Raw genomic sequence first — 11,377 nt, 5'->3', positions numbered from 1 at the left:
TCACACAATTAATTCAAAAGGATACTGAAGAATCACTTACATGATATCAACACATAATAAATGCAGTTAGCTAATAGTCTGAAATGAACACAATTGAGCATCAGAAAGAATGTCTGGGATAGGATAAAAAAACTAGTATTGGGACATAGTGATAGATGCCTTTCATACCAGGACTAAAATTGAGTTAGAGGTTAGTTACCAGTAGTAGATTTAATATGAAATCGACCACTTCTCATCTTTGGTTGATGGATGGTGATGAATTTTGTGGTAATGTATTTAAGAAAATATGAGGAAAACATGGACTTTTGAAATTACTCTAATCAGTTCCTGAATGTGAGGGGTCTCAATTCAATTGCTTTTAAAATCCTTTGTCTACAAGATTTCTTCTAGGTATTTTGTTTGTGTTTGAAGGGGAAAAAATGAGAAAAGAATAAAGAAGCAAAGAAAGGAAACAAGGTTTTAAAACATGTTACAATGCCATACACATTATGAATGGATGAAAATGGTCTAGAAAGACTCTAGATTTTCAAGATATTTTAATCATTACATGGAGGAAATCATTTTGATCAATTTTGGCAGGATATATAATGCATTTCAAGCACATCTCTGAAAAAAAAAAGAACATAAAACATCATAGTTTTAAGATTTCACTATCAGTAAATAAAAAGCACAAAACTGTATGAGTGGAATCCAGTTCATTTGATTCTGAGGATGGCTCTGGAACATTACTGCCCTGCATTTTCAGTCCTTCAAACAATCAATTCTGAGACTGCAATCACCTTCTGGCTCCCTATTAATTATCATTTTAGCAGCCGTAGACAGGAGCAGTATGCCGTTATGGTTTTCACAGCACGCATGATTGCCTTGATGCTTTCTATCCTGAGCAGTTCTTTATCCTGCAGCAGATTCCTTTCTTCCATCTGCAGCTGAGTGGTTTTAGAAATCCCCACGAGAACTGTTGGCCACAGGATTTGTGGATGTCAGTAATTAAGCCATCTACTCCAGCTGCAAGCTGTTGGACAATGCGGGGAGTAGAAGGGCACAGTCCTGCTGCAAAGCCAGCTTTCGGAAAATACAGAAATGTCAGTGGTCCCTGGTTAGTTAGCCATGCACCGGGAGCTTCTTTATCCTGGATTTACCCATGATTGTTTCATCAGTCTTGTATCATTTTTACAACAAGGTGGTATTTGCCACAGGCCACCTGGCCTGCAAGTTGCTTTTTAGGATTTTATAGGATTTTATACCTAAAGACAAGAGTTTTCTGTCTCTGCCATCAAGTACTCCATGCCATAGAGTTACACTGGGCACGTTGCTGATTCCATAGAATATTATAGGCCTGAAATTTTATAGCTTGTCCCTGTGGTTGGTTTCATGCCACTCATAATTAATTATGCAGTTCCATAGTTTCTGGCAAAATCATTTGTTTGTACTTTTTGGAATAAACAGCATTTGTTGCACATTTTAAAATTTCTGCTCTGCTTAATCATTAAAGCATAGCTACAGGTGATAACTTTCTGTAAAGTATCATCTAGAATTATTTCACAGTGTGTGAGCCTCCATGCGTCCTGTTTGCCTATTTGATTTTGGTGTTTTTGATCGTGTACTCTTCAGTCACAGTTGAAATGTGCTGATTTGACTAGCAACCAGAGCTGATTGTGTCTTATTATCATTGTTTCTCCAACACCTAGCATATATCTACATATGTGCATATGGTAGATGCTAAACAATGTACACTGGATGAATGAATGAATTGATCCAATATCACTGTTTTTATAATGCCCTTCTTTCTAAGTGGTACTGAATTTCTGGCCTTTTCATTTTGTCATTTAGATCCTTCATTTATTGAAAAATGTATTTTGTATTTATTACATGACAGTAAATTCCTCAAAGGGATCACATCACATCTGTGGAGAGAGAGATAGAGAGAGAGAGGGAGAGAAAGAGAGGGACAGAGAGGGAGAATTGAAAATAAGTACAGACAGTATATCAAACACAAACCCAGGCCTATGGATGACTTCCTATTAGAGGTGATTCTTTAACTATGCTCTTTAAACAGGTGACCTGTCTAAGATAGGGCATGTGGAGGAAAGAAATTACCATCATAGCATGCAAGTAGTGAGACATGGCTGGTGGAGGATAGGTGTTGAGTGAAGCCTGAGCATTGCCAATTCTTAACATTACTGATTCCACCATATACCAAAACACTGTCATTTTCTTGGCTACAATAAATAGCCTCGTACATGGTCCCTCTGCTTCTATTCTAATAGTTTCTTAGCACCACAGCTGCCTTAGAGACCTTTTTAAAATGCAAATCATGTCACCACTCTGCTCAAAATTCTAAGTGGCTGACCATCTCATTGAAAAGAAATCAAATGTCCTTAAAATAGCTTATAAATCTCTAAATGCTCTGGTTCCTGGCTTGCCCTCTGTTCTTGCTTTCTGTCAATCTTCCCATGTTTCTTTCCAGCCACACAAAGGATTCCCATTCACTCTTAAGAGCATCTAATACTCTCTCTGGATTTTTGTAGTTATTATTCTCTCTTTTTAGAATATTCTTTCCCAAAATATTACCAAGACCACATTTGATGCCCAGGTGTCACTTGTAGAAGTCTTTCCTGAACACATTGTCTAAAATCTTACCCACCTTCTCCCCTTTGTTTTCTTTGAAAGCCTACCTGAGTACTACCACCTGACATCACACTCAGCATGTACTTGTTTGTCATCTGTGACTGCCCAGCTAGAAGTACGGTGCATGAGGATAGGAACTCCAGGTGCTTTGCTCGTCATCTTTGCTGTCCTGGAACAATGTCTGCCATACTGTAGACCCTCACCACGTATTTGTTGAATTAATAAACCCATATGTATTGGGAATTTGTTTTTTAAAGAACCTCTCTTCATATATGATTATTTTATGTTGACTAAAGAGTAAATATTTGATTAATAAGCATGAATATGAAATATGTTATACTGTGTTCTGTTTAGTAATTATGTATAGGCCAAGCATTCCTTACCAATTGTCAAAATATATGAACAAGTATAGGAAAAGTATAGTTATCACAACTTAAACCTCACTGGTAAAAGTAGAAGGCAAAATGAACAAAAAATTTTTTTTAGCCCTGGCTGGCATAGCTCAGTGGATTGAGCACGGGCTGGGAACCAAAGTGTCCCAGGTTCGATTCCCAGCCAGGGTACATGCCTGGGTTGCAGGCCATAACCCCCAGCAACCGCACATTGATGTTTCTCTCTCTCTCTCTCTCTATCTCCCTCCCTTCCCTCTCTAAAAATAAATAAATAAAATCTTTAAAAAATTTTTTTAATGTGTTGAGTAGCTACAGCTTTGTGGACACTAAGCTAGACAGTTTTGACATAGAGGGTTCTGAAGGGGTCTAAGTTGTGATAAAACAATGATAAACTCTTCACTTTTTTAACTGTATGAAATTGCCATTTCTCTACAGATGTCAACAAGAGATTTTTCTGAAACAGTAAAATAATACTGAAGGAAACTGGTGACTCCCTGAAAGCATCTAAGTAGTGAATGGTTTGGAAGGTTCAACTCCAAGTGCGCTCCCCATGGACAGCATTGGGTTTTTACACAGAGCAGTTGGGTTGGGCAGGAGTTTAGCAGAGAATGCTGACTCTCCCACGTCATGCAGAGAGAAGCGTGATAAAATGGAAGATCTTCAAAGCAAAATGTCTCTGTGCAGTTTTCAGGTAGTGTTTTGCCTTCATGGTCCCCAGGCTAATTTCTTATAAGCACAGACATATTTCTGTCAAGGTAACGTCTCAAATTCATAAGTCACTCAGCACATACTCATTGAATGTCACTCTCTGTGGCACATAGCACATAACTGCTGTCATGATGCTACTCAGGAAATCAATTGTCACTTTTTTTGGCCTTGTGTTCATTTTCTTGCTGGGAAGAGTAACATAATTCTATATGAAAAATTTACCTACATGGCTCTAAGCTATGTAATACACTCAATTACTAATTTTCAGTTTCCTCAGTGAAATGAGGTATTAAAGGTAAATATTAATTACATAGTAGCTGAATTTTTATTTTGGCCTGCAGGAGTGGGAAAAAAAATCCAGAGAAATCCATATACTGTATAGTGAAAATGTCAATCCAATGTTTTCAAATATTTACAATCTTTTTTTAAGGAAATGATTAGAGTGGAAATGCAAAAATACAGGACTAAAAACAATGCTGTCTCGAAGGCAATGTGAAAATATAAAGTTTTCTACAATTACCTAATTAGATTCATAATTTTTTCCCAGATTGATTCAAGGCTCCTTTGTTGTTCCAAGCATGAAGGTCAATTATAGGATTTGGCAATGAAAGCTCTTATATAAGATTGTTCCAGAAACACAAAGGTGTTACTTTAGGAACCAGGGTGTGCTGGAGAGAATCAAAATACTTAAAAATAGGTTTTCATGGCACTTTTCTCCATTTGTAACTATCAAGATTCCTGCTTCTGTTTACATTAAGCTAGGATGTTATTTTTAGGGAAATACAACAAAAGACTATCATTCTCTTTGTGTATGTGTTTTGTTAATTGTCTAACAGTCTTACTGAAAACTATTTGTTTTCAAAGACTCCCTTTCTCCCCTGTACAATTGGCAATATTTTCATCATTCAAAAATAGATCTCAAATATTATTACTTTTATGAAGATTTGGAACATCTCCAATGTTCCATCAATATACTGTCCCACTAAGCTCCTATAACATTCTGCATCCATCTCTACCAAAGCTAACTCACTGTTTGTACACACAAGACTGTCTCCCCTCATATACTGGGTGGCCCTGAAAGTGAAGAACCTCTAGAGCAGTCACCTAAAATTGTATGATGCTAGACAAACAGAAGCGAACTTATCATTCAGTTCATCGCATATATGTTCTTATATCTCCCTTAAACTGGGCTTTCTCTCCAAATGCTCTATTTCCTAGGCTGCACATGGTTTATCACATACATCAAGAAATTAGACAATGATTAAAATGAAATTAAAAAAAGAAATTAGATACATTAGCAGGTGACAAATATCAACAATGAACTAAGATTTATTGTAATCAACCAATATGCTCAGCCTTGTAATTGCTCAGAGCTTTTTGCTCCATAATTATATGGTTGCCTCATTGTAGCCATTTAATGATGTTATAATTAGTGAGTAATTAACTAAAGCTTTTGCCGAGATGCTGCTAAGCACGATACATGTGTGCAGGTTGAAAACATGAGGATCGATAAAGTACTTAGTCAATAATTTTTGGAAAACACTTCAGCAGATCCTCTTCAAACCTCAGTAATTGTAAACCACTTTCCAGCTTACAGAGTCAGCGGCTTACTCCACAACTTGTTTCGCACAGCCTCCCAAGCCTGGAATGGGAGCTCCGAGCCCTGCCATACTGCCTCTCCCACCCCACCCTTCTGCACTTCCACACGTTCCCTTTCCCGTTTTCACAACACCTTAATTTTAAAGCAATTGCCACTTTACATTTGTGACTATATTTGATGTATGAGGTGGGTTACGCAGAGCATGATCTTCAACTTAGAGATGGAAAATGCCTTAGTTTAAAGGGCTGTTAGTAAAACAGACTTGTCTCAGAGTTGAGTCTCTTAAGACTCTATATCAAGTGCTCTTTACAACCTACTTTGTGTAAAATGGGGCATGTCAGAAGCAGAATAGAATGCATTTGGAAGAGAAATACAGGGGAAGAATAAAAAGTAAAAGTGAGAGTCAATGTTGAGTGAAATGGTAAGATATGCTGTCAATACCTAAAACAATACTTCAAACCACTAAACAATACATAAACACAGGCCATGCCGGAATACCCTCTTACACAGCAGCTTCCTCTCTGTAAGAGGGATGCTACTAGTGCCTAAGTCATAAGGCCATTTGGAAGATTAATTAATATGATAAAGCATATTAAGCTCTTTGGAAATGTGCCAGATACACAGTAATCACCTATGACTGGGAGTTATTAGGGACAGACAGACAGACAGACAGACGAGAGCCTGAGGGGTTTCAGAGCAGAAATGGGCCTGGCCTCAGAGCTGCCCAGGGGAAGCATGACTGGACTCCCCAGCTTGGCAAGTCAAGGGGCCAGAGCACGTGTTCTCTGATGTGCAGATGGTTGCCCTGCTTGCCCAGCCTGAAGCCATTATATATTGGAATCCAGTGGGTCAGGTGCCCTCTTGTTCTGATTCCATCTTTACTAAGTAATCTTTCATGATTTGTTTTCCCTCAGAGCAAGAGAGACAGTGTTCTCCAAAGGCCAGCACATGCATCTCAGTCCAGAAGTCCTCAATTTCACTGCTGTAAATTTTTAAAATATCATTCTGGGTTGTGCATCATCCACAGTAGTAACCGGTTCTGTCGCTTTCCCTTCATTACCATCCTTTTCTTCCCTAGGTCGCTATCACACCCCCTATTGGTGTTCCTTTTACTTGCCAAATAAACTAGTTTCCCTGGCACCCTTGTCTCAGGGTCTGCCCCTGGGGGGAACCCAGTGTATCGGTTACTCTGCATGGCAGGAGGCATAACCACCAGTGGGACTCATGTCATGTACTTATGGGTCAGATGCCCGGGAAGAAGAGAGGTCATACATTCAATTCTAATTCTGGAAAGTCTTGGGAAGAACTCTTGTCTGTTATAGATTAGGTATCAAGGAAGGTGTAGTGCTTTGCTTTTCCACTTCGAGCGCTAAGCCTAGACCTGAGGGACAGGCCACTATGACTGGCAGTGCTGTTGGAAACTTGGAGAGTCAATAAGGAGCAATTCCCAAAAGGAAGGAAAAGAGAATTACTGCTTCTGAGAGAAGAGATCAAGTGTGCTATGCAGGCAAAAAGAATCCATGTAGAGTATAGATATGTATTAAAAAGCCTCACTCACCAAATATAAATCAACAGTAATAATACCATGTCCCTCTACCAGACACCAAGAGGAGCAACTGCCCAGACAGTCTGTCCATTCCCCCTGTACTGCTTGCTAAGTGGGTCCCCAAACCCTGGCCTCCAGTCATCCTCCTCCTAGGCTTTGACACAGAGCATCAGCATGAAATGCAGCCCTGTGGTCAGTCCTCATTTCTGCCTAATTGGCAGGTGCTGTTGGTGAAAGAGCACTGGACCAGAAGTCACGAACCCTGGTTATTATCTCCTGCTCATCTTGAAGCCATGACTTTATCCCTTTAGGTTCTGGCTTCCGGTTTGTAAAGATGTTCCAACTGGACCTCTAAAATCTCAGCCTTAATATGCTTTTATTCCATGGAACTTTGTAATGATCATGTACTAATATCAAAACTAACCCCATGAGGATCAGATAAGTAAAAATCTTTGTGTTGTCATTTTTTAAAAAAAAATTTATTTCCATTGCCTGTCTTCCCAAGTCTGCATTCCCTATTGTAGTAAGAGTGATCTTTTAAAAAAGTAAATAAAAGTAGCCTTAGCTGGTGTGGCTCAGTGGATTGAGTGATGGCCTGTGAACTGAAATGTCACAACCTTAATTTCCAGTCCATATATATGCCTGGGTTGTAGGCCAGGTCCCCAGTTGGGGGCATGCGAGAGGCAGCCAATTAATGTATCTCTTATACATCGATGTTTCTCTCCCTTTCTTTCTCCCTTTTTTCCCCTCTCTCTAAAAATAATTTTTTTTAATTAAAAAGGCTTTAAAAATTTTAAAAAGATAAAAGTGAAAGCTAAGAAATAGTCATACTGTTTTCCTACTGAAACCCACTCTGCCTATTTGGTTCCTGAATAGAAAATAACCTTGCTACCTTGTCATGAAAAATAACAAAAACAAATAAACAAAACCTTCACAAACTGACCCCAAGCTGCCCCTCCAGATTCCTACACTCCCTTAATCAAGTTCCCCCTAATGTTTATATCTTACATAGCCACGATCCATTTATCACAATTTTAAATTAATATTTGTACAATACTATTACCTAAACTACAGACTTTATTCAGATTTTGCCATCTTTCCCCTTGATGTTCTTCTGTGCTCCAGAATCCAATCCAGGAGACTACGTATTGCAGTTAGTCATCCTGTCTCTTTAGCATCCTCCATTCTGACAGTTTTGTGGCCTTTCCTTGCCTTTCATAATCTTGGCACTTTTAAGGAACACTAAAAATGCATTTTACAGACATTTCCCCCCACTTTTGCCTTATAATATCTTGGCGAAACAAGAGTTTTCAAAGTTTTTTATGTCATCTTCTTTCTTCTCACCTTCTCCAGTGAGGTTATGTCATACATTTACAGTACAGGCATATTTAAACAATCTGCATCCTATTCTGGCTTCCTCCAACACCTTATGGGATTTTTTCAAATTTTGCATATAGTGAATGTTGCTCTTAGTGATGTGAAGTTCTGCAGATTTTGACAGTTAAGAGGCATGCACGTGCCACCACCACAGTACCATATGGAACTGTTCCATTATCCTGAAAATTTGCAACAGCTGATCTGTTTCCCATCACTATCATTTTTCCTTTTCCAGAATTCCATACAAATAGAATCATGTACAATTCAGGTGTTTATGTCTGTATTCTTTTACTAATAAAAAGCACTCATGGTTTGCCTATTTTGGTACATGAATCAATAGTTGGTTCTTTTTTATTCTAAGTAGTAGTGCATTAGGTGGGAATACCACAGTTTATCAATTTTTCCTGTTCAGGGGTATTCGAGTTGTTTTTAGCCTTTGGCCATTATGAATAAGGGTGTTAAAAAACTTTGGTGTGTAAGTTTTTGTGCCAACATAAATCTTTAGTTCATGTAGGTAATTTTCTATGAGTACAAATGCTCAATTGTATAGTAAGTGTAAGCTTAAATTTATAAGAAACTGGCAAACTCTTTTGTAAAGTTGTAATATTTTGTGTTCTGATCAGCAGTGATGGGAGTTCTTATTGCTTTATTTTCTTACTATCACATAAAATTATCAAATTATTTATTTTAGCAATTCTAATAACTGTATGAGATCTGTGCAGGAAAAGTCCAGCTGTTGCTAATATAATGAGGATGGTTTTTGAAAATTGATATAACCTGGCAGCCAAGTAGAGTGGACTGGAATGTGCGTGTGTGAACAATGACAACTTCACTGTACCAGTCAGTGGGTGCGGTAGACACCGTTGAGTGAGCTTGTGTACCATATGGATGTAGTATTCAAAACGACTGAGCAAGTATAGCAATAAATCTCTGTCAAATTTTGTGTTGAGCTTGAACGTTCCTCCATGGAATCTAATTGGATGATTCAGAAGGCTGCAGCTATGGGCAACTGATGATTGGCAGTTTCATCACTACAATGTTCCTGCTCATGTGTCACATCTTGTGCAGAGTTTTTTTGTGAAACATCAAATCACCCAGGTGACTCAGCCCCCTACAGCCCAGATTTAATGCCCTGTGCCTTCTGGTTTTTCCCAAAACTAAAATCACCTTTGAAAGGGAAGACATTTGAGACCATTGATGAGATTCAGGAAAATACAATGGGATAGCTGATGGCGATTGGGAGAACTGTGTGAGGTCCCAAGGTGCCTACTTTGAAGGGGTCTGAGGAGTCATTGTTCTGTGTACAATGTTTCTTGATTCTTCAATAAATGTCTCTGTTTTCAGATTACGTGGCTGGATGCCTTCTGGACAGGCCTCGTATAGTGGTATATAATAATTCTGTTTTACAGAGAGACCACAGAGAGATGGGAGGAACAGTTGGCAAAGGCCCTTTGCTTACCCTTTGGGGAATCAGTTCTTTGAACAGCCAATGCAATGTAAAAGTAAGATGTAAGGATGCAGATAGGGAGTCCAATTAGCAGTGTTCCTGCCACAAGGATGAGCATCAGGTTATGCACATAAGTACTGGAGAAGGCTAGCTTCAGGAGGGGGACCAGATCATAGTAGAAATGGGGTATGATATTGGGGCCACAGAAGGAAAGCCTGGTCACTAGGAGGGTATGCACTAGGGCATGGGGGGTAATGACCACCCATGACCCATCCACCAACAGGATACAGCATTGGGAGTTCATGGTCATGGCATAATGAAGGGGGTAGCCGATAGCCACATAGCAGTCAGGTGCCATCACAGCCAGGAGAAAGTTGTCCAGATCTGCAAATTGGCCAAAGAAATAGAGTTGTATAAGACCTTCACCATAAGAAATCAGTTTACTTCCTGAGCCAATATTATCTAGCAACTGGGTAATTACTGTAGAGATGAAACCAATGTCAAAGAAGGACAAGTTAGCCAGGAAGATGTGCCTGGGGGTGTGGAGGTGCATGTCAGAGCCAATGACTGGGATGATGTGCAGGTTTTCCAGCACAGTGACCAGGTACATGCCCAGGAAGAGCCCAACCAGGAGAGGTTGCTGCTCTGACCGCTCAGAGAGGCCCATGAATAGAAACTCCTAGATGTTGGTCTGATTTCTTCTGTCCATGTATGGAATTCTGTATGAAATACATTGTTTAACTATAAATAACAAAAAAATAATAATTCTGTTTTAACTTTGTGATTTTTTAGTAACTAATGTTTAGTGCATCTTTTCATATGTTTACTTTCAAATTATATATCTTTTTGGTGATTAGCCAATTCAGATTTACAATTTTATTAAGTTGTTTTCTGTTGTTTCATTTTAAGTATTCTTTATATTTTTGAATATACTGGATATACTTTATATTTTCTGTCTTTCAGCAGATGTGTAATTTACAAAAACTTTCTTTATACCCATGTCTTGTCTTTTTGTTCTCTTAAAAATGTCACAGATCAAAGCTTTGGTAAAGTCTAATTAATTACTATGTTCTTTTATGAATATGCTTTTGAAATGATATGTAAAAACTTCTAATCAGACCCAGCACTTGTAGGTTTTCTGCTGTTTTCTTCTAGAGGTGTTTTAGTATTACATTTTACCCTTAGGGCTGTAATCAGTATTGACTTTTTATTAATTAAGGTGTGAAACATATCTCAATGGTTATTCTTTTGTAAATGGTGTCCAATATTTTTAGCACAATTAGGTGGTAAGATTATTCTGTCTCTATTAAATTATATTTTTACTTTTGTAAGAAGATAAATTCACTGTATTTGATTTTTTATTGTGGTCACTGTTTCTCAAATATTTATTTATTTCCCTCCCTCCCTCCACTTTGGGGATTTCACTTCAATGTGCATCAGGACATCTGAAGTTGTCATACAGCTAAACTCACGACACTCCTGATTTTATTAGTTGTTTTTTCTCTCTGTGTGCTTCCTATTGAATAGTTCCCATATTACACTTTAACGTTTATTATCCCTTATTTATGTAATGTATAAACTCCCATCAGTTCCATCCAGTATAATTTTCATCTTAAACATTATAGTTCTCATCTCTCAAATTTTTATTTTTTATCTTTGATAAATCTACTTAACTTTTT

General features: G+C 38.2%; 1 pseudogene; it reads right to left on the bottom strand.

Annotated features, from left to right (window-relative positions):
- Positions 1-9,654: 9,654 nt before the first annotated feature.
- LOC114492218 lies at positions 9,655-10,407 on the bottom strand (annotated as a pseudogene).
- Between the last annotated feature and the right edge of the window lie 970 nt (positions 10,408-11,377).

This window comes from Phyllostomus discolor, chromosome 1, assembly GCF_004126475.2.
Source record: "Phyllostomus discolor isolate MPI-MPIP mPhyDis1 chromosome 1, mPhyDis1.pri.v3, whole genome shotgun sequence".
Classification (NCBI taxonomy): domain Eukaryota; kingdom Metazoa; phylum Chordata; class Mammalia; order Chiroptera; family Phyllostomidae; genus Phyllostomus; species Phyllostomus discolor.
This window is presented reverse-complemented; position numbering and strand designations above follow the sequence as displayed.